Source organism: Pseudophryne corroboree, chromosome 8, assembly GCF_028390025.1.
Source record: "Pseudophryne corroboree isolate aPseCor3 chromosome 8, aPseCor3.hap2, whole genome shotgun sequence".
NCBI lineage: Eukaryota > Metazoa > Chordata > Amphibia > Anura > Myobatrachidae > Pseudophryne > Pseudophryne corroboree.
In genome coordinates this window covers 177942497-177966893 of record NC_086451.1, presented here as the reverse complement: position 1 = coordinate 177966893, position 24397 = coordinate 177942497, and the positions used below count along the sequence as shown (strand labels likewise).

Here is a 24397-nt window from a genome sequence, read left to right as displayed (position 1 = left end):
TAGGCTGTTCTCGGAAGACAGCCTATAGTGAAGCAGAGGGGCAGCAGCAGCAGCGCCTCCACCAGTAACAAAGCGCTGCTGCGGCTCCTTCCTTCACCTCCCTCCTCCTCCTCCTCCCCCCCCGTGCCGCTGCTCCTCTCATCTCCAAGCGACCCTCCTCCCTCTTCGTGTGTTACAGAGGCGGCAGCGTGTCTGGTGCTGCGGCTGCTGCCCGTAGTGCCCTGGCCTGATCTGTTCGTTACGACGGGCGGGCGGCGGGAGTCGCAGGACGCAGACCCGACGGGAGCGCTGGTGTGCGGCTGCGGCATGATACAATGAGTCATTGTGACTCATTGTAATGCCGGCGGCTGTGGGCCCTTGAGTGCGGCGGGGCCCCAGTGCAATGCACTGCCTGCCCTGCCAGTAGTTCCGCCCCTGGTGCCCCCCACTGGTGTGGGCTCCTGCAAGAGAGCCCCAGCGTCATGCAGTGGATTTGGCAGAAGCAGAGGACTCTGCTCCTGCGATCTTAAAGAGGCTTCTTGGAGTCAGCATCAGCATTCCCTTGGTGAATCCACAATGCCCTCCTATCCGAGACTGCCATGAAATTGGCCCGTGAGCACTTGTGCCCGGTGTAGGATTTTTAAATATGTGTAGTTTACTGTATGCAAGGGTTTAAAACCTTTTAGGAACTGAGATCTAAGGTGTATTACATGTAGTTTAAAAAAAACAAAAAAGGTTTATTTTATGGCAGTAGTTTCCAAACTGGGGTTCTTGCACTGGTAGCATAGTTTGGTGGTCCAGGACCAATTAAAATTATTTATACTTTATTAAATTGGCAAAACCATTCCCTCACAACATAACTGAACCTGAGGATGACATGCTATAAACACAATTTACTTAATTTTATATTTTTTTCTGAATTTCTCAATAAAGAAAACTTTGGCCTAGGGGTGCCGTGAAACAAATTTTGATACTATTTATTTATATAGTGCTCTTTCTCCAACAGGACTCAAGGCGCTTGAGATATGGCTTCTGGAACTGAACACAGGATTCTAAATGTGGCTGTACCAAGGACCTATACAGTGGCATTACAGGTTGAGTATCCCTTATCCAAAATGCTTGGGACCAGAGGAATTTTGAATATCGGATTTTTCTGTATTTTGGAATAATTGCATATCATAACGAGATATTATGGTGATGGGACCTAAATCTAAGCACAGAATGCATTTATGTTTCATATATACCATATACACACAGCCTGAAGGTCATTTTAGCCAATATTTTTTATAACTTTGTGCATTAAACAAAGTGTGTGTACATTCACAGAATTCATTTATGTGTCATATACACCTTATACACACAGTCTGAAGTTCATTTAATACAATATTTTTAATAACTTTGAGTATTAAACAAAGTTTGTGTACACTGAGCCATCAAAAAACAAAGGTTTCACTATCTCAGTCTCACTCAAAAAAGTCCGTATTTCGGAATATTCCGTATTTCGGAATATTTGGATATGGGATACTCAACCTGTATTACTTTTTTCTGCTACTGGTTCTTTACCTATGCAAACAAGCATCTGACTTGCCTTTCCTATTGCTTTGTTACATTGCTCACCTGAAATAGTAATACTTAGATAGCTTTCCTCTTGCCATTATAATGCCCTTAATATTATAGTTAGCCTTTGTATTTTTGAGACGTGTATGATTTTGCATTTTTTGGCATTAAATGTTGCCATGTTCTTGACCATTCCTCTAGTGCAGGGGCGGAACTGCCAGAGACAACGGAGTCAGTTGCCGCCGGGCTCCAGCCCTAAAGGGGCTTCCTCCATTGCCCTCCGGCTGTTACGTGCCCTTCCTACTAAATAGACAAAGGCGCTACCAGCAGGGTCTCGCAGTTTGTACATTCCATGCCGTAACACCCTTCTTTCCACCTTTTTAAAGACCCAGCCCAGCAGCCTCGCCGCTGCCACCACCGCTAGCTGCAGCACTGCCAGCGGTGGGGTGCCCCTGCTTCTTCTCACACCACAGATAGCTGGGCAGCACTGCAACTGCCTGCCTGATTGCTCCGCCCCCTTCCGGCTCCCAAGCACCTCTGCTGCCCAGTGATCCAGGAGCCTGCTGCTAGGAAGAAGTGGCCGAGCTTCAGCAAGCGAGTCTGGACACTGGCGGAGGAAGCCATGATAACCAGATAATGGGGAGTGGAGAGCCAGTTCCAAGGTAATACTTTATACAGCTGGTTGAGATCCTGGTCGGTGGATATGGATTTCAAGAAAACCCTGGAGGTGCTTCCTTTCAAGGGAGACACTCTCTTTGGAGAAGACCTCAATAAGATTGTAGCTGATCTGGCTACTGCTAAAACAGCTTGCCTACCTTGTATGACTCCTACCACGCAGAAGGCTAAAAGTACTTTCCCTTGGCCCTTTCATCCTCAAGGTAAAGCGTACCCAAGGTCAGGCATACCCAAAGCAAGCTCATGCTTCCAGACCTGACAAGCCCAGACTGAAGCAAGCCTGGGCTGCCCATCAGCCTGCTTCCAAAACGGACAAGCCTGCCGCATGACGGTGCAGGCCTCCCTCTGGGGGATCCCAGGGTGGGGGGCCCGACTTCTAGGTTTGGCATAATTCTAAGCTAGAGAATTCTGTTTGGAGCTCACCTTGTACTTTGTGAAGAAATAATCAGCATTGTGGCTGAGCAGATACATGTAGTGTGTGGCTGCAAACTGCATGGATCTGCTGCGTTGTAATGCTGATACTTTTTTTTTCAAAGTACCAATAGCTTCATATAATGTTCACAATTTTTATGCAGGATCAAATAGCTCAATAGGTAGGGTGTTTGATTAGAATTCAACAGGTTATAGGTTTGAATCCTGGGTATGGTAGTTATAGGTTTGAATCCTGGGTATGGTATAGTTGTTCTGACTGCCGGCATCCTATCACCTGGGATATCATACTAAATAAATGGAGTTGATCAATTATTTTTTTTTTTTTTTTAAACTAGGGACAATTTCCAGATACTTTTCTTTATAACTGAGATTGCCCCCTGGAACTTCACATCAGTTGACAACTATGCATGAGTGGGCAGTGCTTGCTCTGGATCTGCCCACCCATTTATGTGCCGTCATAAAAGAAAGCACAACTGACAGTTATCCTGGGCGTACACTACACAATTATCTGTCAGGCTATCTATCCAGTCTGGATGGATGGAATGAAAATCTGGTAATGTATAGGAGCAAATGTCAATTAACCATTTGCTCCCAAACACTAGAAAAGTGGTCAAAAATGGTCATTACACAAATTGGTTAAACCCAAAATTTAACCAATTTGTTTAGGGGACCATTTTTGTCCATTTTCTAGTGTTTGAGAGTAAATCGTTGATGGTCATTTGCTCACATAGATAACCGGATTTCTATTCCAACCAGCCAGTGTTGGAGATATGGTCTGCCAGATTACATAATGCATACCAGAGCCATAACTAGACTTTTTGGTGCCCTGTGACAGATAATTATATGCGCCCCCCCCCCCTCCCCATTTTTGCAATATGGACAAAAGGCGCATGCCTTGTGGGGAAGGGGCATAACAAGATTGGTCTCAGAGAAAGCACATGAGATATGAAGATATATCTAGTATACTTGACACTCAATGGTTTGTGGTATTGCCGGGGTGCCCTCCTTAAATGCATATACAGTCACACATGGCGTGTTTGTGCAAATGGCATATCAGCAGTCAGCACTAACTGGTGACATGCCATTTGTACAAGTAAGCCATGTGTGACTAATATATAAACATACTTTATTAAATAACACCTCAAACTATCATACCCAGGATTCAAACCTATAACCTGTTGAATTCTAATCAAATACCCTACCCATTGAGCTACTTGATCCTGCATCTATTCTAACCTCCAAAAACAGATTCAGTTGCATTTTCCAGCGTGTTTTGTTTGCGCCTTTGCAAATGTCTTACATCGACAAACTTATTTAGTACTATTTTGCAAATAGGGTTACATTGTCGCAACATTGTGTTCCCTAATTGCTTGATATTTTTAAATGCAACAATTGATAAAGACACCTGATAATTGCTCTGTGGAGTCTTATTTTGTGTCTACTTCTTATCTACATTTAATTCCCTACCTCTAATCAAGGCATTTTTAAATGCTGGGGGCTGCCAGGACGTGAGGCCTACCTAGACTTTAGATCTGAATTTGAAAGTACTTGTGAACTAACTTAATTTCCTACTTCTAAATTCATTCCTAAATTCACTACTTACATGAATCCTGTAGTTGGGCATTTTGAGCCTTCAATTGTGGGCATTGTCTTGTGTCCAGACCAGCAGCTGGTGGTGTGCATTTGCTGGAAAGGCATCGAAGACCTCCGATATGCTGCATCTCCTGATGTGTGTCTCCCTCAAGTGGCTGTCAGCAAATGCATGCTAGACACCCCATTCCAAGCTGATTGTGACATCACGGAACATGCATCATAGAACAGGCATGCTAGAATATGGGTCTTCAACCTGCGACCCTCCAGCTGCTGTGGAACTACATATACCAGCATGCCCTGCCTCAGTTTTAGCATACCTTAATAGCAAAACTGTGGCAGGGCATGCTGGGATGTGTAGTTTCACAGCAGCTGGAGGGCCACAGGATGAAGACCCATGTGCTAGAGCCAAGCCGCAGGTACATTGAATGCTAGCAAGCTGAATGTTTAAATCCTTTTTGTTCCGCAGCATTCCAATGCGGAAGATTCCATGGAACCAGAGATTATTCCATTGAGAAGGACATGCTGCCTGGATGACTGCACTGTGCAAATTAAATCACGGAGCCAGTTGGCTTGTGGGTGGCTCTGGTGACTGGGTGGTTGGGTGGGCGGTGTGTCGGAGGTGGAGCACATGCAAATGAATGTGTATCATCCAGCTAGTGAGAGTGAAAACTCATGCAGGAGTGTGCCTGCTTGTCAGTGGGTTATGCACCTTGCCAGGCGTCAAATCTACATGGAGCAGCTGGAGGGGACAAGAGCAGGTTTGCAAAATATAGATAGAAGAGCATATATGCTGGCGCATTCTCCATGATTGTGTCAGCTTATGTTTTGGTGCACTGCACTTTCCTTCACTAAGTTTTAGCCATTTTGGTTAAACGCAAGTGTAGTTGCTTCTTGCACTTTTGGCTGTGATCTTGTATCGTGGTTGAAGAGTCTGCTGGAGGGATTGTTTTCTTCATTGGCGAGAGACTGAAGATATTCCAGGATGGAAGGCTTGGGAACACTATCCGTTTTTCAGTTGTGGAAGAGTTGAAAGACCGGATTGGACTACATTCTATAGTAAAGGATATCTTTGTATTTATTAATCCTCCCTTTATATGTGTCTGTCTTTCAATAAAGCTTCGGGCTTGTGATTCCCTCACCCTCTTACACTCCACACACATAGCCTTATTAACTGTTGTATTATTGTATAGTTTAAATGTATAGTGCAGTTCATGATTTATAGTGTAGGCTGGCCTGTGCTGTAGTTCTTGAACTGTACTATACCGACAGCATTTGTATTGTGTTTTATCTGTGCTGCAACACAGTACTTATGTGTGTAATGTTTATGTATGTTTTTTTGCTTCTTTATGTCAATAAAGACTGCTTTTTCAATCCAATATCTGAAAACAATCAATGTTTATCTTTGATGGCAATAGAAGTGGTATGATATTTGCTGCTTTTGAAAGGCAATATCTGATATGTCCCCTATCTGGGAACCATATATTAAATGGCTTTTCAGAAAAGGAAGATGGTAGAAGAGCTTTCAGTTCTTGTTGGACCGATGCACATTTCCTATTCTAGCCTCCAAAAACAGATTCAGTTGCATTTTCCAGCGTGTTTTAAATGCGCCTTTGCAAATGTCTTACATCGACAAACTTATTTAGTACTATTTTGCAAATAGGGTTACATTGTTGCAACATTGTGTTCCCTAATTGCTTGATTTTTTAAATGCAACAATTGATAAAGACACCTGATAACTGCTCTGTGGAGTCTTATTTTGCGTCTACTTCTTATCTCCATTTAATTCCCTACCTCTAATCAAGGCATTTTTAAGTGCTGGGGGCTGCCAGGACGTGAGGCCTACCTAGACTTTAGATCTGAATTTGAATGTACTTGTGAACTAACTTAATTTCCTACTTCTAAATTCATTCCTAAATTCACTACTTACATGAATCCTGTAGTTGGGCATTTTGGGACTTCGATTGTGGGCATTGTTTTGTGTCCAGACCAGCAGCAGGTGGTGTGCATTTGCTGGAAAGGCATCGAAGACCTCCGATATGCTGCATCTCCTGATGTGTGTCTCCCTCAAGTGGCTGTCAGCAAATGCCTGCTAGACACCCCATTCCAAGCTGATTGTGACATCACGGTACATGCATCATAGAACAGGCATGCTAGAACATGGGTCTTCAACCTGCGACCCTCCAGCTGCTGTGGAACTACACATCCCAGCATGCCCTGCCTCAGTTTTAGCATACCTTAATAGCAAAACTGTGGCAGGGCATGCTGGGATGTGTAGTTTCACAGCAGCTGGAGGGCCACAGGATGAAGACCCATGTGCTAGAGCCAAGCCGCAGGTACATTGAATGCTAGCAAGCTGAATATTTAAATCATTTTTGTTCCGCAGCATTCCAATGTGGAAGATTCCATGGAACCAGAGATCCTTCCATTGAGAAGGACATGCTGCCTGGATGACTACACTGTGCAAATTAAATCACGGAGCCAGTTGGCTTGTGGGTGGCTCTGGTCACTGGGTGGTTGGGTGGGTGGTGTGTCGGAGGTGGAGCACATGCAAATGATTGTGTATCATCCAGCTAGTGAGAGAGAAAACTCATGCAGGAGTGTGCCTGCTTGTCAGTGGGTTATGCACCTTTCCAGACGTCAAATCTACATGGAGCAGCTGGAGAGGACAAGAGCAGGTTTGCAAAATATAGACAGAAGAGCTCTCCAGCCTAGTTTGCTGTCTGTTTCCACTTTTCTTTTCTTGAGCCGCTCCCTTCTATGCCCTTGCGCACTATCCTGACTTCTCCCGTCTGCTTACTTTGTGCCTTCCAATGCACAATGCAAACTACAGGTAGTGCTGCAGGGCCCACACCCTTTTACTTGCCTTACAGAGCAGCTCTGGAGCTGTTACAGTGCCCAGCTGCTGCAAGAAATCAGCTTGAATGCTTCAGGGGCTGGGGCATAGCCAACATGAGCCCCACACCGAAGGAGGGTGGAGGTGTTTAATGCGAACTAGAGGTCATCCAAGCGCCGCAAAAGGCCGCCATGCCCTGCACGCCCCTTTTCTCTTTTCATATGCAGACGAGGGTTAAAGCCAACTTTGACCCACTGCTTGGATGGCATTACCATATGCAAATCAATCTGCTGCAGGCCTTCCCCCAGGAATGCTTGCACTAGTTGTTGCATTTGGTTTGTTGTTTGGGGGTGCTTCAGTATTAGGCAGCCTTCTGCCCTCCCATGTTCATCTGAAAATATGTGTTCTCCCTGCAGTTGTTGCCCCCAGATGAGAGTTCCCTTGTGCTGCCTCAGTTGAATCTCCTTTACTTGACAGAGATGTGCCTGAGCAGCGGCCCTCCCCAGCTCTATCCCAAATCATACTTATTTTGCATAGGAGATACCATGGTCATGAAGATTGTTTTCCCAGGGTGAGGTTCATTCATTGCATTCTGGGTATGCTGACCCCTGTGATTTCCCCAAATGTGGGAAACTGGACTGCATTATTTGTGGTAGTGAGGGACTGTGTTTGTGCTTTCCTCTGGTCAGCTCTGGTAAAAGTCAGATTTCTTTGTCTCAGATCTTCCTCTAGCCTTGTTCTTCTTTCGAGAGTTCCCTTGTGCTGCCTCAGTTGGATCTCCTTCACTTGACAGGGGGGTGCCCGAGCAGCGACCCTCCCCAGCTCTAGCCCAGCTCCTACTTACCTGCCAGGTGAGATACTATGATCATGAAGGTGCTTCTCCCAGGGCAAGGCTCACCCATTGCACTCTGGGTGTGCTACTCCTGCGGTTTTCCCAAATGTTGGACACTTGACTGCATAATTTGTGTTTCACCTGGTCGGCTCTCGTATAATTCAGATCTCTTTGTCTCAGGTCACTCTCCAGCCTAATTTGCAGTCTGTTTCCACTTCTCTTTTCTTGAGTTGCTCCCTTCTATGCCCTTGCGCACTATCCTGACTTCTCCCGTCTGCTTACTTTGTGCCTTCCAACGCACAATGCAAACTACAGGTAGTGCTGCAGGGCCCACACCCTTTTACTTGCCTTACAGAGCAGCTCTGGAGCTGTTACAGTGCCCAGCTGCTGCAAGAAATCAGCTTGAATGCTTCAGGGGCTGGGGCATAGCCATCATGAGCCCCACACCGAAGGAGGGTGGAGGTGTTTAATGCGAACTAGGGGTCATCCAAGCACCGCAAAAGGCCGCCATGCCCTGCATGCCAATTTTCTCTTTTCATATGCAGACGAGGGTTGAAGCCAACTTTGACCCACTGCTTGGATGACATCACCATATGCAAATCCATCTGCTGCAGGCCTTCCCCCAGGAATGCTTGCACTAGTTGTTGCATTTGGTTTGTTGTTTGGGGGTGCTTCAGTATTAGGCAGCCTTCTGCCCTCCCATGTTCATCTGAAAATATGTGTAACTCCTGCAGTTGTTGTCCCCAGATGAGAGTTCCCTTGTGCTGCCTCAGTTGAATCTCCTTTACTTGACAGAGATGTGCCTGAGCAGCGGCCCTCCCCAGCCCTATCCCAAATCATACTTATTTTGCATAGGAGATACCATGGTCATGAAGATTGTTCTCCCAGGGTGAGGTTCATTCATTGCATTCTGGGTATGCTGACCCCTGTTATTTCCCCAAATGTGGTAAACTTGACAGCATTATTTGTGGTAGTGGGGGACTGTGTTTGTGCTTTCCTCTGGTCAGCTCTGGTAAAAGTCAGATTTCTTTGTCTCAGATCTTCCTCTAGCCTTGTTCTTCTTTCGAGAGTTCCCTTGTGCTGCCTCAGTTGGATCTACTTCACTTGACAGGGGGGTGCCCGAGCAGCGACCCTCCCCAGCTCTAGCCCAACTCCTACTTACCTGCCAGGTGAGATACTATGATCATGAAGTTGCTTCTCCCTGGGCAAGGATCACCCATTGCACTCTGGGTGTGCTGCCCCTGTGATTTCCCCAAATGTGGGAAACTTGACTGCGTAATTTGTGTTTCCCCTGGTCGGCTCTCATATAATTCAGATCTCTTTGTCTCAGGTCTCTCTCCAGCCTAGTTTGCTGTCTGTTTCCACTTCTTTTTTCTTGAGCCCCTCCCTTCTATACCCTTGTGCACTATCCTGACTTCTCCTCCCGTCTGCTTACTTTGTGCCTTACAATGCACAATGCAAACTACAGGTAGTGCTGCAGGGCCCACACCCTTTTACTTGCCTTACAGAGCAGCTCTGGAGCTGTTACAGTGCCCAGCTGCTGCAAGAAATCAGCTTGAATGCTTCAGGGGCTGGGGCATGGCCAACATGAGCCCCACAGAGAAGGAGGGTGGGGGTATTTAATGCGAACTAGGGGTCATCCAAGCGCCGCAAAAGGCCGCCATGCCCTGCATAACCCTTTTCTCTTTTCATATGCAGATGAGGGTTCCAGCCAACTTTGGCCCACTGCTTGGATGACATCACCGTATGCAAATCCGTCTTCTGCAGACCTTCCCCCAGGAATGCTTGTACTAGTTGTTGCATTTGGTTTGTTGTTTGGGGGTGCTTCAGTATTAGGCAGCCTTCTGCCCTCCCTTGTTCATCTGAAAATATGTGTTCTCCCTGCAGTTGTTGTCCCCAGATGAGAGTTCCCTTGTGCTGCCTCAGTTGAATCTCCTTTACTTGACAGAGATGTGCCTGAGCAGCGGCCCTCCCCAGCCCTATCCCAAATCATACTTATTTTGCATAGGAGATACCATGGTCATGAAGATTGTTCTCCCAGGGTGAGGTTCATTCATTGCATTCTGGGTATGCTGACCCCTGTGATTTCCCCAAATGTGGGAAACTTGACTGCATTATTTGTGGTAGTGAGTGACTGTGTTTGTGCTTTCCTCTGGTCAGCTCTGGTAAAAGTCAGATTTCTTTGTCTCAGATCTTCCTCTAGCCTTGTTCTTCTTTCGAGAGTTTCCTTGTGCTGCCTCAGTTGGATCTCCTTCACTTGACAGGGGGGTGCCCGAGCAGCGACCCTCCCCAGCTCTAGCCCAACTCCTACTTACCTGCCAGGTGAGATACTATGATCATGAAGGTGCTTCTCCCAGGGCAAGGCTCACCCATTGCACTCTGGGTGTGCTGCTCCTGCGATTTCCCCAAATGTGGGAAACTTGACTGCATAATTTGTGTTTCCCCTGGTCGGCTCTCGTATAATTCAGATCTCTTTGTCTCAGGTCTCTCTCCAGCCTAGTTTGCTGTCTGTTTCCACTTCTCTTTTCTTGAGCCGCTCCCTTCTATGCCCTTGCGCACTATCCTGTCTTCTCCCGTCTGCTTACTTTTTGCCTTCCAACGCACAATGCGAACTACAGGTAGTGCTGCAGGTCCCACACCCTTTTATTTGCCTTACAGAGCAGCTCTGGAGCTGTTACAGTGCCAACTGCTGCAAGAAATCAGCTTGAATGCTTCAGGGGCTGGGGCATAGCCAACATGAGCCCCACACCGAAGGAGGGTGGAGGTGTTTAATGCGAGCTAGGGGTCATCCAAGCGCCGCAAAAGGCTGCCATGCCCTGCACGCCCCTTTTCTCTTTTCATATGCAGACGAGGGTTGAAGCCAACTTTGACCCACTGCTTGGATGACATCACCATATGCAAATCCATCTGCTGCAGGCCTTCCCCCAGGAATGCTTGCACTAGTTGTTGCATTTTGTTTGTTGTTTGGGGGTGCTTCAGTATTAGGTAGCCTTCTGCCCTCCCATGTTCATCTGAAAATATGTGTTCTCCCTGCAGTTGTTGTCCCCAGATGAGAGTTCCCTTGTGCTGCCTCAGTTGAATCTCCTTTACTTGACAGAGATGTGCCTGAGCAGCGGCCCTCCCCAGCCCTATCCCAAATCATACTTATTTTGCATAGGAGATACCATGGTCATGAAGATTGTTCTCCCAGGGTGAGGTTCATTCATTGCATTCTGGGTATGCTGACCCCTGTGATTTCCACAAATGTGGGAAACTCGACTGCATTATTTGTGGTAGTGGGGGACTGTGTTTGTGCTTTCCTCTGGTCAGCTCTGGTAAAAGTCAGATTTCTTTGTCTCAGATTTTCCTCTAGCCTTGTTCTTCTTTCTAGAGTTCCCTTGTGCTGCCTCAGTTGGATCTCCTTCACTTGACAGGGGGCTGCCCGAGCAGCGACCCTCCCCAGCTCTAGCACATGTAAGTTTGTTTTTATTTTACTACATTGTGGTTTGTGGCTCTATACCATGTAATGCATGTCTTTTAACAGTAGTCAAGTCTTCCAATGTGCTTGTTAGTGAAACCCAATACATAGCTTTATTTTATTTTGTTTCTTCAAATATTGAATGCATATGTCTTATAACTTTTTTTTTCAATATATAAACATTTTTATTATAAGATTTTCAATGACACAAGTACATCCAAGTTGCAGATTATGGGTTGTGAAGGACAAATCAACCATATAAACAATTTAAGCAATTTAAATTGCATGCAGGTAGTAGAATATCAAACTCCTTGGATGAGAGTTGGTCGTAATAAACTAGGATAGAAAAGAATAAAGTAGAAAATAAGATTTTAAACCTACCGGTAAATCTTTTTCTCGTAGTCCGTAGAGGGTGCTGGGGACTCCGTAAGGACCATGGGGATAGACGGGCTCCGCAGGAGACATGGGCACTTTAAGAAAGACTTTAGTTCTGGGTGTGCACTGGCTCCTCCCTCTATGCGCCTCTATGCCACAGTTAGAGAAACTGTGCCCAGAGGAGACTGACAGTATGAGGAAAGGATTTTGTTAATCCAGGGCAAGATTCATACCAGCCACACCAATCACACTGTATAACTTGTGATAAACTACCCAGTTATGAGTACGAAAAAACAACATACTGTAGCATCAGTGCAGGACCGATGCAACTATAACATAACCCTTATTGAAGCAATAACTATATACAAGTATTGCAGAAGTAGTCCGCACTTGGGACGGGCGCCCAGCATCCTCTACGGACTACGAGAAAAAGATTTACCGGTAGGTTTAAAATCTTATTTTCTCTAACGTCCTAGAGGATGCTGGGGACTCCATAAGGACCATGGGGATTATACCAAAGCTCCAAAACGGGCGGGAGAGTGCGGATGACTCTGCAGCACCGATTGAGCAAACATGAGTTCCTCCTCAGCCAGGGTATCAAACTTATAGTATTTTGAAAAGGTGTTTGAACCTGACCAAGTAGCAGCTCGACACAGCTGTAGTGCCGAGACCCCTCGGGCAGCCGCCCAAGAAGAGCCCACTTTCCTCGTGGAATGGGCCTAGACCGATTTCGGTAACTGCAATCCAGCCATAGAATGCGCTTGCTGAATCGTGTTACAAATCCAGCGAGCAATAGCCTGCTTTGAAGCAGGGGCACCAATCTTGTTGGTTGCATACAGGACAAACAGCGCTTCAGTTTTCCTGACTCTAGCCGTCCTGGTCACGTAAATTTTCAAAGCCCTGACCACATCAAGTAACTCGGAATCCTCCAAGTCACGCGTAGCCAAAGGCACCACAATAGATTGGTTCATATGAAAAGATGAGACCACTTTTGGTAGGAATTGAGGATGGGTCCGCAATTCCGCTCTATCCACATGGAACACCAAATATGGGCTTTTATGTGACAAAGCCGCTAATTCCGACACTCGCCTAGCCGAAGCCAAGGCTAATAACATGACCACCTTCCACGTGAGATATGTTAACTCCACCGTTTTAAGGCTGCTAAAAACTGCTAGCGAGCAATCAACTCAGAATGACCCCCATAGTGTATTGCAAGAAAATATCTGTAAATCCAATGGTACCGTAAGTGCGGTATATACTCGCACTTCTTTGCGGGGCGAGAACATCTCCCCTAAGTGAAGTCAGCCCTATGAATAGAGTTTGTGTGATCCCTGTGCAGCAGTCACAGAAAGGGTTCATCTCTGCAGTTTGTCACTCAAATTACATTGTTGCATTTTTTCTAGAAGTGGATCTGAGAGCTGTTACCCGCAGACCAGCTACAATAATTATCCTGGGATAGTGCGCAAGGGCATAGAAGGGAGCGGCTCAAGAAAAGAGAAGTGGAAACAGACAGCAAACTAGGCTGGAGAGAGACCTGAGACAAAGAGATCTGAATTATACGAGAGCCGACCAGGGGAAACACAAATTATGCAGTCAAGTTTCCCACATTTGGGGAAATCGCAGGAGCAGCACACCCAGAGTGCAATGGGTGAGCCTTGCCCTGGGAGAAGCACATTCATGATCATAGTATCTCACCTGGCAGGTAAGTAGGAGTTGGGCTAGAGCTGGGGAGGGTCGCTGCTCGGGCACCCCCCTGTCAAGTGAAGGAGATCCAACTGAGGCAGCACAAGGAAACTCTCGAAAGAAGAACAAGGCTAGAGGAAGATCTGAGACAAAGAAATCTGACTTTTACCAGAGCTGACCAGAGGAAAGCACAAACACAGTCACTCACTACCACAAATAATGCAGTCAAGTTTCCCACATTTGGGGAAATCACAGGGGTCAGCATACCCAGAATGCAATGAATGAACCTCACCCTGGGAGAACAATCTTCATGACCATGGTATCTCCTATGCAAAATAAGTATGATTTGGGATAGGGCTGGGGAGGGCCGCTGCTCAGGCACATCTCTGTCAAGTAAAGGAGATTCAACTGAGGCAGCACAAGGGAACTCTCATCTGGGGACAACAACTGCAGGGAGAACACATATTTTCAGATGAACATGGGAGGGCAGAAGGCTGCCTAATACTGAAGCACCCCCAAACAACAAACCAAATGCAACAACTAGTACAAGCATTCCTGGGGGAAGGTCTGCAGAAGACGGATTTGCATACGGTGATGTCATCCAAGCAGTGGGCCAAAGTTGGCTGGAACCCTCATCTGCATATGAAAAGAGAAAAGGGGTATGCAGGGCATGGCGGCCTTTTGCGGCGCTTGGATGACCCCTAGTTCGCATTAAATACCCCCACACTCCTTCTGTGTGGGGCTCATGTTGGCCATGCCCCAGTCCCTGAAGCATTCAAGCTGATTTCTTGCAGCAGCTGGGCACTGTAACAGCTCCAGAGCTGCTCTGTAAGGCAAGTAAAAGTGTGTGGGCCCTGCAGCACTACCTGTAGTTTGCATTGTGCATTGTAAGGCACAAAGTAAGCAGACGGGAGGAGAAGTCAGGATAGTGCACAAGGGTATAGAAGGGAGGGGCTCAAGAAAAAAGAAGTGGAAACAGACAGCAAACTAGGCTGGAGAGAGACCTGAGACAAAGAGATCTGAATTATATGAGAGCCGACCAGGGGAAACACAAATTACGCAGTCAAGTTTCCCACATTTGGGGAAATCACAGGGGCAGCACACCCAGAGTGCAATGGGTGATCCTTGCCATGGGAGAAGCAACTTCATGATCATAATATCTCACCTGGCAGGTAAGTAGGAGTTGGGCTAGAGCTGGGGAGGGTCGCTGCTCGGGCAGCCCCCTGTCAAGTGAAGGAGATCCAACTGAGGCAGCACAAGGGAACTCTCGAAAGAAGAACAAGGCTAGAGGAAAATCTGAGACAAAGAAATCTGACTTTTACCAGAGCTGACCAGAGGAAAGCACAAACACAGTCCCCCACTACCACAAATAATGCAGTCGAGTTTCCCACATTTGTGGAAATCACAGGGGTCAGCATACCCAGAATGCAATGAATGAACCTCACCCTGGGAGAACAATCTTCATGACCATGGTATCTCCTATGCAAAATAAGTATGATTTGGGATAGGGCTGGGGAGGGCCGCTGCTCAGGCACATCTCTGTCAAGTAAAGGAGATTCAACTGAGGCAGCACAAGGGAACTCTCATCTGGGGACAACAACTGCAGGGAGAACACATATTTTCAGATGAACATGGGAGGGCAGAAGGCTACCTAATACTGAAGCACCCCAAAACAACAAACAAAATGCAACAACTAGTGCAGGCATTCCTGGGGGAAGGCCTGCAGCAGATGGATTTGCATATGGTGATGTCATCCAAGCAGTGGGTCAAAGTTGGCTTCAACCCTCGTCTGCATATGAAAAGAGAAAAGGGGCGTGCAGGGCATGGCAGCCTTTTGCGGCGCTTGGATGACCCCTAGCTCGCATTAAACACCTTCACCCTCCTTCGGTGTGGGGCTCATGTTGGCCATGCCCCAGCCCCTGAAGCATTCAAGCTGATTTCTTGCAGCAGCTGGGCACTGTAACAGCTCCAGAGCTGCTCTGTAAGGCAAGTAAAAGGGTGTGGGCCCTGCAGCACTACCTGTAGTTTGCATTGTGCATTGTAAGGCACAAAGTAAGCAGACGGGAGGAGAAGTCAGGATAGTGCACAAGGGTATAGAAGGGAGGGGCTCAAGAAAAAAGAAGTGGAAACAGACAGCAAACTAGGCTGGAGAGAGACCTGAGACAAAGAGATCTGAATTATATGAGAGCCGACCAGGGGAAACACAAATTACGCAGTCAAGTTTCCCACATTTGGGGAAATCACAGGGGCAGCACACCCAGAGTGCAATGGGTGATCCTTGCCCAGGGAGAAGCAACTTCATGATCATAGTATCTCACCTGGCAGGTAAGTAGGAGTTGGGCTAGAGCTGGGGAGGGTCGCTGCTCGGGCACCCCCTTGTCAAGTGAAGGAGATCCAACTGAGGCAGCACAAGGGAACTCTCGAAAGAAGAACAAGGCTAGAGGAAAATCTGAGACAAAGAAATCTGACTTTTACCAGAGCTGACCAGAGGAAAGCACAAACACAGTCCCCCACTACCACAAATAATGCAGTCGAGTTTCCCACATTTAAGGAAATCACAGGGGTCAGCATACCCAGAATGCAATGAATGAACCTCACCCTGGGAGAACAATCTTCATGACCATGGTATCTCCTATGCAAAATAAGTATGATTTGGGATAGGGCTGGGGAGGGCCGCTGCTCAGGCACATCTCTGTCAAGTAAAGAAGATTCAACTGAGGCAGCACAAGGGAACTCTCATCTGGGGACAACAACTGCAGGGAGAACACATATTTTCAGATGAACATGGGAGGGCAGAAGGCTGCCTAATACTGAAGCACCCCCAAACAACAAACCAAATGCAACAACTAGTGCAAGCATTCCTGGGGGAAGGCTGCAGCAGATGGATTTGCATATGGTGATGTCATCCAAGCAGTGGGTCAAAGTTGGCTTCAACCCTCGTCTGCATATGAAAAGAGAAAAGGGGCGTGCAGGGCATGGCGGCCTTTTGCGGCGATTGGATGACCCCTAGTTCGCATTAAACACCTCCACCCTCCTTCGGTGTGGGGCTCATGTTGGCTATGCCCCAGCCCCTGAAGCATTTAAGCTGATTTCTTGCAGCAGCTAGGCACTGTAACAGCTCCAGAGCTGCTCTGTAAGGCAAGTAAAAGGGCGTGGGCCCTGCAGCACTACCTTTAGTTCGCATTGTGCGTTGGAAGGCACAAATTAAGCAGACGGGAGAAGTCAGGATAGTGCGCAAGGGCATAGAAGGGAGCGGCTCAAGAAAAAAGAAGTGGAAATAGACAGCAAACTAGGCTGGAGAGAGACCTGAGACAAAGAGATCTGAATTATACGAGAGCCGACCAGGGGAAACACAAATTATGCAGTCAAGTTTCCCACATTTGGGGAAATCGCAGGAGCAGCACACCCAGAGTGCAATGGGTGAGACTTGCCCTGGGAGAATCACCTTCATGATCATAGTATCACCTGGCAGGTAAGTAGGATTTGGGATAGAGCTGGGGAGGGTCGCTGCTCGGGCACCCCCCTGTCAAGTGAAGTAGATCCAACTGAGGCAGCACAAGGAAACTCTCGATAGAAGAACAAGGCTAGAGGAAGATCTGAGACAAATAAATCTGACTTTTACCAGAGCTGACCAGAGGAAAGAACAAACACAGTCCCCCACTACCACACATAATGCAGTCGAGTTTCCCACATTTGGGGAAATCATAGGGGTCAGCATACCCAGAATGCAATGAATGAACCTCACCCTGGGAGAACAATCTTCATGACCATGGTATCTCCTATGCAAAATAAGTATGACTTGGGATAGGGCTGGGGAGGGCCGTTGCTCAGGCACATCTCTGTCAAGTAAAGGAGATTCAACTGAGGCAGCACAAGGGAACTCTCATCTGGGGACAACAACTGCAGGGAGAACACATATTTTCAGATGAACATGGGAGGGCAGAAGGCTGCCTAATACTGAAGCACCCCCAAACAACAAACCAAATGCAACAACTAGTGCAAGCATTCCTGGGGGAAGGCCTGCAGCAGATGGATTTGCATATGGTGATGTCATCCAAGCAGTGGGTCAAAGTTGGCTTCAACCCTCGTCTGCATATGAAAAGAGAAAAGGGGCGTGCAGGGCATGGCGGCCTTTTGCGGCGCTTGGATGACCCCTAGTTTGCATTAAACACCTCCACCCTCCTTCGGTGTGGGGCTATGCCCCAGCCCCTGAAGCATTCAAGCTGATTTCTTGCAGCAGCTGGGCACTGTAACAGCTCCAGAGCTGCTCTGTAAGGCAAGTAAAAGGGTGTGGGCCCTGCAGCACTACCTGTGGTTTGCATTGTGCGTTGGAAGGCACAAAGTAAGCAGACGGGAGAAGTCAGGATAGTGCGCAAGGGCATAGAAGGGAGCAACTCAAGAAAAGAGAAGTGGAAACAGACAGCAAACTAGGCTGGAGAGAGACCTGAGACAAAGAGATCTGAATTATACGAGAGCCGACCAGGGGAAACACAAATTATGCAGTCAAGTGTCCAACATTTGGGGAAACCGCAGGAGCAGCACACCCAGAGTGCAATGGGTGAGCCTTGCCCTGGGAGAAGCACCTTCATGATCATAGTATCTCACCTGGCAGGTAAGTAGGAGTTGGGCTAGAGCTGGGGAGGGTCGCTGCTTGGGCACCCCCCTGTCAAGTGAAGGAGATCCAACTGAGGCAGCACATGGAAACTCTCGAAAGAAGAACAAGGCTAGAGGAAGATCTGAGACAAATAAATCTGACTTTTACCAGAGCTGACCAGAGGAAAGCACAAACACAGTCCCCCACTACCACAAATAATGCAGTCGAGTTTCCCACATTTGGGGAAATCACAGGGGTCAGCATACCCAGAATGCAATGAATGAACCTCAACCTGGGAGAACAATCTTCATGACCATGGTATCTCCTATGCAAAATAAGTATGATTTGGGATAGGGCTGGGGAGGGCCGCTGCTCAGGCACATCTCTGTCAAGAATTTATAAAGTCTATACATATATATAACCAAATGTCAATATATATATATAGAACCCAGCGATTCTATCAAAACTTATCTATTTCACCAATTTGTTGCTTATTTAATCTTTATACATCTATTAATTTTCACCATATATTATAAAATGCTGCTCCCATAGGTAGTACTGTTCTACCAATAATAAACCAAATTTTAAAGATAATCACACTTGTTATTAAGGGAGCGCAAAAAATAAAATATACAAGCTCTTTATTTTTAAAAAATATATATAGACAGAAGAAACCCACATTCAATAAAATACAATGGAGTCAACATATATAGGCACCACTATCCATATCTAAATGTAATCAGGATCTATTTCATATTGCCCTTGATGACAACGGAATGTTTATTAAAGTGTCCAAAAAATCCTCCTGGATACAGCTGTTGTAATTTAATCATTACTTTCCAATTGTAATTGATACATTAAATTCCTTCTTGTGGATGAACAGCAACAGTTGTAACCAACGCCTCTTATTTACTGCAGTTAAAGTTCATATGTAACTCACGTGAGTAATGAAAGAAAACGGGGAGAGCGCTGTGATGGTTGGTGAAACACAGCGGTATGCTACGACCCCCGTTAACCGTGGCTGGATCTTATTGGCACTCGCGGTCGGGATATTTCTCCCTGCCGTGGGGTAGAGACCTCCTTTTGCTCGGTCTCAAATTGCTTTTTCCCCTTCACCGCTGTCTTTACATCAGACGTCCGCCGTGATGTAGCTCGTTCATGAACGGGCTTATATCTCAGCAATCAGAGTGTCCGGTAATCACCTTCCTTACGCGTTTTTCCGCTGTTATCCAAGAGCGGTTTCGTCAGAGGATACATCAGCAGCCTAGCAGGCTCTTTTTAAAATGCACCGGACCAATAGCATTACTAATTAGTTGATTGGATACATACATGTACTAATTGGATGCATACATGTAATGACTCACATATGGAACAACTTTCTAATTGCAATTGCACATATAAAGGCATTTCATAATATAAAAATAAGCAACATGGTGATTAAAAATAATAATAAAATAAGCAACAAGGTGGTTTAAAAAATAACAGAAAATATATAATCTATATACAGATCTATATAATCTTTCAATCAATACCTCATATCTATAATCACATATACATAATTCAGAGACTCAGCACTAAGGATCCCCATTTACTTATATAAAACCTTTTAGGGTAACATAAATCCATGCCATTACTAAAGCAGTTCTTGTGGCGCAGGGGAAACATCAAATGCACTCTATGCAGCTAGTCCCATGTTCGAATCCAACCTGCTCAGCTTAACATCCATATTATTTATTTACTTTTAATGGGATCATTCTATCAATTCATTTTTACCTTTAATTTTTGTTAATATTATTTCTATATTTCATTATTTTAACCCCTGGAATAACTACATTGCTGTTTAAACAACAAAAAGAATTGAAGAAAAAATAAATATTAAACAGACAATTTAAGGATTCGAAGATTTAAATATTTAAAGATTTTAAAATTTAAAACAGGGAGGGGGGGGAGGGAGGGGGGCCTTTTGGGAGAAGGAGGGGAAAAAAATAAAAATAGAAAAAAAAATATATATAGAACCAAGAGAAAGTATAAAAAGAGGATGGAGGAAGAAATCTGATGTTCATCATTACTAGTGGATTTTACTAAAGAACTTTAAAGGAACACACACAACAGGATTATACAGTTTCATCCTAAGAGGAAAGCTGTTTCCAAAATAGCTACTTCTAATAATTTTTTTATTTATTAAACATACAATAAATGGATATTCAATAAATAATGTATTAGGTAAATCAATAGATAAAATCTTCAGAGACTGCCAATGTTGTTCAGTTCGATGCTCTCATTCAGACCATCAGGTGTAAGGGTACCCAAAGAAAAAATCCAAAATGCCTCCCTTGTCAAGTAAAGGAGATTCAACTGAGGCAGCACAAGGGAACTCTCATCTGGGGACAACAACTGCAGGGAGAACACATATTTTCAGATGAACATGGGAGGGCAGAAGGCTGCCTAATACTGAAGCACCCCCAAACAACAAACCAAATGCAACAACTAGTACAAGCATTCCTGGGGGAAGGCCTGCAGCAGATGGATTTGCATATGGTGATGTCATCCAAGCAGTGGGTCAAAGTTGGCTTCAACCCTCGTCTGCATATGAAAAGAGAAAAGGGGCGTGCAGGGCATGGCGGCCTTTTGCGGCGCTTGGATGACCCCTAGTTCGCATTAAACACCTCCACCCTACTTCGGTGTGGGGCTCATGTTGGCTATGCCCCAGCCCCTGAAGCATTCAAGCTGATTACTTACAGCAGCTGGGCACTGTAATAGCTCCAGAGCTGCTCTGTAAGGCAACTAAAAGGGTGTGGGCCCTGCAGCACTACCTGTAGTTCGCATTGTGCGTTGGACGGCACAAAGTAAGCAGACGGTAGAAGTCAAGATAGTGCGCAAGGGCATAGAAGGGAGTGGCTCAAGAAAAGAGAAGTGTAAACAGACAGCAAACTAGGCTGGAGAGAGACATGAGACAAAGAGATCTGAATTATACGAGAGCCGACCAGGGGAAACACAAATTATGCAGTCAAGTTTCCCACATTTGGGGATATCGCAGGAGCAGCACACCCAGAGTGCAATTGGTGAGCCTTGCCCTGGGAGAAGCACCTTCATGATCATAGTATCTCACCTAGCAGGTAAGTAGGAGTTGGGCTAGAGCTGGGGAGGGTCACTGCTCGGGCACCCCCCTGTCAAGTGAAGGAGATCCAACTAAGGCAACACAAGGGAACTCTCGAAAGAAGAACAAGGCTAGAGGAAGATCTGAGACAAAGAAATCTGACTTTTACCAGAGCTGACCAGAGGAAAGCACAAACACAGTCCCCCACTACCACAAATAATGCTGTCAAGTTTACCACATTTGGGGAAATAACAGGGGTCAGCATACCCAGAATGCAATGAATGAACCTCACCCTGGGAGAACAATCTTCATGACCATAGTATCTCCTATGCAAAATAAGTATGATTTGGGATAGGGCTGGAGAGGGCCGCTGCTCAGGCACATCTCTGTCAAGTAAAGGAGATTCAACTGAGGCAGCACAAGGGAACTCTCATCTGGGGACAACAACTGCAGGAGGTACACATATTTTCAGATGAACATGGGAGGGCAGAAGGCTGCCTAATACTGAAGCACCCCCAAACAACAAACCAAATGCAACAACTAGTGCAAGCATTCCTGGGGGAAGGCCTGCAGCAGATGGATTTGCATATGGTGATGTCATCCAAGCAGTGGGTCAAAGTTGGCTTCAACCCTCGTCTGCATATGAAAAGATAAAATTGGCATGCAGGGCATGGCGGCCTTTTGCGGTGCTTGGATGACCCCTAGTTCGCATTAAACACCTCCACCCTCCTTCGGTGTGGGGCTCATGATGGCTATGCCCCAGCCCCTGAAGCATTCAAGCTGATTTCTTGCAGCAGCTGGGCACTGTAACAGCTCCAGAGCTGCTCTGTAAGGCAAGTAAAAGGGTGTGGGCCCTGCAGCACTACCTGTAGTTTGCATTGTGCGTTGGAAGGCACAAAGTAAGCAGACGGGAGAAGTCAGGACAGTGCGCAAGGGCATAGAAGGGAGCAACTCAAGAAAAGAGAAGTGGAAACAGACTGCAATTTAGGCTGGAGAGAGACCTGAGACAAAGAGATCTGAATTATACGAGAGCCGACCAGGTGAAACACAAATTATGCAGTCAAGTGTCCAACATTTGGGGAAACCGCAGGAGTAGCCCACCCAGAGTGCAATGGGTGAGCCTTGCCCTGGGAGAAGCACCTTCATGATCATAGTATCTCACCAGGCAGGTAAGTAGGAGCTGGGCTAGAGCTGGGGAGGGTCGCTGCTCGGGCACCCCCCTGTCAAGTGAAGGAGATCCAACTGAGGCAGCACAAGGGAACTCTCGAAAGAAGAACAAGGCTAGAGGAAGATCTGAGACAAAGAAATCTGACTTTTACCAGAGCTGACCAGAGGAAAGCACAAACACAGTCCCTCACTACCACAAATAATGCAGTCCAGTTTCCCACATTTGGGGAAATCACAGGGGTCAGCATACCCAGAATGCAATGAATGAACCTCACCCTGGGAAAACAATCTTCATGACCATGGTATCTCCTATGCAAAATAAGTATGATTTGGGATAGAGCTGGGGAGGGCCGCTGCTCAGGCACATCTCTGTCAAGTAAAGGAGATTCAACTGAGGCAGCACAAGGGAACTCTCATCTGGGGACAACAACTGCAGGGAGAACACAAATTTTCAGATGAACATGGGAGGGCAGAAGGCTGCCTAATACTGAAGCACCCCCAAACAACAAACCAAATGCAACAACTAGTGCAAGCATTCCTGGGGGAAGGCCTGCAGCAGATGGATTTGCATATGGTGATGTCATCCAAGCAGTGGGTCAAAGTTGGCTTCAACACTCATCTGCATATGAATAGAGAAGAGGGGCATGCAGGGCATGGCGGCCTTTTGCGGCGCTTGGATGACCCCTAGTTCGCATTAAACACCTCCACCCTCCTTCGGTGTGGGGCTCATGTTGGCTATGCCCCAGCCCCTGAAGCATTCAAGCTGATTTCTTGCAGCAGCTGGGCACTGTAACAGCTCCAGAGCTGCTCTGTAAGGCAAGTAAAAGGGTGTGGGCCCTGCAGCACTACCTGTAGTTCGCATTGTGCGTTGGAAGGCACAAAGTAAGCAGACGGGAGAAGTCAGGATAGTGCGCAAGGGCATAGAAGGGAGCGGCTCAAGAAAAGAGAAGTGGAAACAGACAGCAAACTAGGCTGGAGAGAGACCTGAGACAAAGACATCTGAATTATACGAGAGCCGACCAGGGGAAACACAAATTATGCAGTCAAGTTTCCCACATTTGGGGAAATCACAGGGGCAGCACACCAAGAGTGCGATGGGTGAGCCTTGCCCTGGGAGAAGCACCTACATGATTATAGTATCTCACCTGGCAGGTAAGTAGGAGTTAGGCTAGAGCTGGGGAGGGTCGCTGCTCGGGCACCCCCCTGTCAAGTGAAGGAGATCCAACTGAGGCAGCACAAGGGAACTCTCGAAAGAAGAACAAGGCTAGAGGAAGATCTGAGACAAAGAAATCTGACTTTTACCAGAGCTGACCAGAGGAAAGCACAAACACAGCCCCCCACTACCACAAATAATGCAGTCGAGTTTCCAACATTTGGGGAAATCACAGGGGTCAGCATACCCAGAATGCAATGAATGAACCTCACCCTGGGAGAACAATCTTCATGACCATGGTATCTCCTATGCAAAATAAGTATGATTTGGGATAGGGATGGGGAGGGCCGCTGCTCAGGCACATCTCTGTCAAGTAAAGGCGATTCAACTGAGGCAGCACAAGGAAACTCTCATCTTGGGACAACAACTGCAGGGAGAACACATATTTTCAGATGAACATGGGAGGGCAGAAGGCTGCCTAATACTGAAGCACCCCCAAACAACAAACCAAATGCAACAACTAGTGCAAGCATTCCTGGGGAAGGCCTGCAGCAGATGGATTTGCATATGGTGATGTCATCCAAGCAGTGGGTCAAAGTTGGCTTCAACCCTCGTCTGCATATGAAAAGAAAAAAGGGATGTGCAGGGAATGGCGGCCTTTTGCGGCGCTTGGATGACCCCTAATTCGCATTAAACATCTCCACCCTCCTTCGGTGTGGGGCTCATGTTGGTTATGCCCCAGCCCCTGAAGCATTCAAGCTGATTTCTTGCAGCAGCTGGGCACTGTAACAGCTCCAGAGCTGCTCTGTAAAGCATGTAAAAGGGTGTGGGCCCTGCAGCACTACCTGTAGTTTGCATTGTGCGTTGGAAGGCACAAAGTAAGCAGACAGGAGAGGTCAGAATAGTGCGCAAGGGCATAGAAGGGAGCGGCTCAAGAAAAGAGAAGTGGAAACAGACAGCAAACTAGGCT

General features: G+C 46.6%; 20 non-coding genes and 3 pseudogenes across 20 annotated transcripts; 7 read left to right on the top strand and 16 right to left on the bottom strand.

Moving 5' to 3' along the window:
* Positions 1 to 7589: 7589 nt before the first annotated feature.
* LOC134951513 (U1 spliceosomal RNA) lies at positions 7590 to 7753 on the top strand. Its single transcript, XR_010184239.1, has one exon. It is a non-coding gene; the product is annotated as a U1 spliceosomal RNA (small nuclear RNA).
* Positions 7754 to 7905: 152 nt separating this feature from the next.
* LOC134953076 (U1 spliceosomal RNA) lies at positions 7906 to 8068 on the top strand. Its single transcript, XR_010185412.1, has one exon. It is a non-coding gene; the product is annotated as a U1 spliceosomal RNA (small nuclear RNA).
* Positions 8069 to 8739: 671 nt separating this feature from the next.
* On the top strand, positions 8740 to 8903 carry LOC134951322 (U1 spliceosomal RNA). The gene has a single exon (XR_010184084.1). It is a non-coding gene; the product is annotated as a U1 spliceosomal RNA (small nuclear RNA).
* Positions 8904 to 9055: 152 nt separating this feature from the next.
* On the top strand, positions 9056 to 9197 carry LOC134953346 (U1 spliceosomal RNA; annotated as a pseudogene).
* Positions 9198 to 9892: 695 nt separating this feature from the next.
* LOC134951412 (U1 spliceosomal RNA) lies at positions 9893 to 10056 on the top strand. The gene has a single exon (XR_010184157.1). It is a non-coding gene; the product is annotated as a U1 spliceosomal RNA (small nuclear RNA).
* Positions 10057 to 10208: 152 nt separating this feature from the next.
* Positions 10209 to 10371, top strand: LOC134952079 (U1 spliceosomal RNA). Its single transcript, XR_010184692.1, has one exon. It is a non-coding gene; the product is annotated as a U1 spliceosomal RNA (small nuclear RNA).
* Positions 10372 to 11041: 670 nt separating this feature from the next.
* LOC134950759 (U1 spliceosomal RNA) lies at positions 11042 to 11205 on the top strand. The gene has a single exon (XR_010183622.1). It is a non-coding gene; the product is annotated as a U1 spliceosomal RNA (small nuclear RNA).
* A 2075-nt stretch (positions 11206 to 13280) lies between these two features.
* On the bottom strand, positions 13281 to 13443 carry LOC134952158 (U1 spliceosomal RNA). Its single transcript, XR_010184742.1, has one exon. It is a non-coding gene; the product is annotated as a U1 spliceosomal RNA (small nuclear RNA).
* A 152-nt stretch (positions 13444 to 13595) lies between these two features.
* LOC134951410 (U1 spliceosomal RNA) lies at positions 13596 to 13759 on the bottom strand. Its single transcript, XR_010184156.1, has one exon. It is a non-coding gene; the product is annotated as a U1 spliceosomal RNA (small nuclear RNA).
* Positions 13760 to 14454: 695 nt separating this feature from the next.
* On the bottom strand, positions 14455 to 14596 carry LOC134953409 (U1 spliceosomal RNA; annotated as a pseudogene).
* Positions 14597 to 14748: 152 nt separating this feature from the next.
* Positions 14749 to 14912, bottom strand: LOC134950758 (U1 spliceosomal RNA). The gene has a single exon (XR_010183621.1). It is a non-coding gene; the product is annotated as a U1 spliceosomal RNA (small nuclear RNA).
* A 695-nt stretch (positions 14913 to 15607) lies between these two features.
* Positions 15608 to 15749, bottom strand: LOC134953344 (U1 spliceosomal RNA; annotated as a pseudogene).
* A 152-nt stretch (positions 15750 to 15901) lies between these two features.
* Positions 15902 to 16065, bottom strand: LOC134950681 (U1 spliceosomal RNA). The gene has a single exon (XR_010183558.1). It is a non-coding gene; the product is annotated as a U1 spliceosomal RNA (small nuclear RNA).
* A 670-nt stretch (positions 16066 to 16735) lies between these two features.
* On the bottom strand, positions 16736 to 16896 carry LOC134953176 (U1 spliceosomal RNA). Its single transcript, XR_010185461.1, has one exon. It is a non-coding gene; the product is annotated as a U1 spliceosomal RNA (small nuclear RNA).
* A 152-nt stretch (positions 16897 to 17048) lies between these two features.
* LOC134951159 (U1 spliceosomal RNA) lies at positions 17049 to 17212 on the bottom strand. Its single transcript, XR_010183951.1, has one exon. It is a non-coding gene; the product is annotated as a U1 spliceosomal RNA (small nuclear RNA).
* Positions 17213 to 17873: 661 nt separating this feature from the next.
* On the bottom strand, positions 17874 to 18036 carry LOC134952929 (U1 spliceosomal RNA). Its single transcript, XR_010185302.1, has one exon. It is a non-coding gene; the product is annotated as a U1 spliceosomal RNA (small nuclear RNA).
* Positions 18037 to 18188: 152 nt separating this feature from the next.
* On the bottom strand, positions 18189 to 18352 carry LOC134950835 (U1 spliceosomal RNA). Its single transcript, XR_010183684.1, has one exon. It is a non-coding gene; the product is annotated as a U1 spliceosomal RNA (small nuclear RNA).
* Positions 18353 to 20971: 2619 nt separating this feature from the next.
* On the bottom strand, positions 20972 to 21134 carry LOC134953266 (U1 spliceosomal RNA). Its single transcript, XR_010185531.1, has one exon. It is a non-coding gene; the product is annotated as a U1 spliceosomal RNA (small nuclear RNA).
* A 152-nt stretch (positions 21135 to 21286) lies between these two features.
* On the bottom strand, positions 21287 to 21450 carry LOC134951131 (U1 spliceosomal RNA). Its single transcript, XR_010183927.1, has one exon. It is a non-coding gene; the product is annotated as a U1 spliceosomal RNA (small nuclear RNA).
* Positions 21451 to 22121: 671 nt separating this feature from the next.
* Positions 22122 to 22284, bottom strand: LOC134953374 (U1 spliceosomal RNA). Its single transcript, XR_010185547.1, has one exon. It is a non-coding gene; the product is annotated as a U1 spliceosomal RNA (small nuclear RNA).
* A 152-nt stretch (positions 22285 to 22436) lies between these two features.
* Positions 22437 to 22600, bottom strand: LOC134951512 (U1 spliceosomal RNA). The gene has a single exon (XR_010184238.1). It is a non-coding gene; the product is annotated as a U1 spliceosomal RNA (small nuclear RNA).
* A 671-nt stretch (positions 22601 to 23271) lies between these two features.
* LOC134953547 (U1 spliceosomal RNA) lies at positions 23272 to 23434 on the bottom strand. The gene has a single exon (XR_010185627.1). It is a non-coding gene; the product is annotated as a U1 spliceosomal RNA (small nuclear RNA).
* Positions 23435 to 23586: 152 nt separating this feature from the next.
* LOC134950930 (U1 spliceosomal RNA) lies at positions 23587 to 23750 on the bottom strand. The gene has a single exon (XR_010183762.1). It is a non-coding gene; the product is annotated as a U1 spliceosomal RNA (small nuclear RNA).
* Positions 23751 to 24397: the final 647 nt, after the last annotated feature.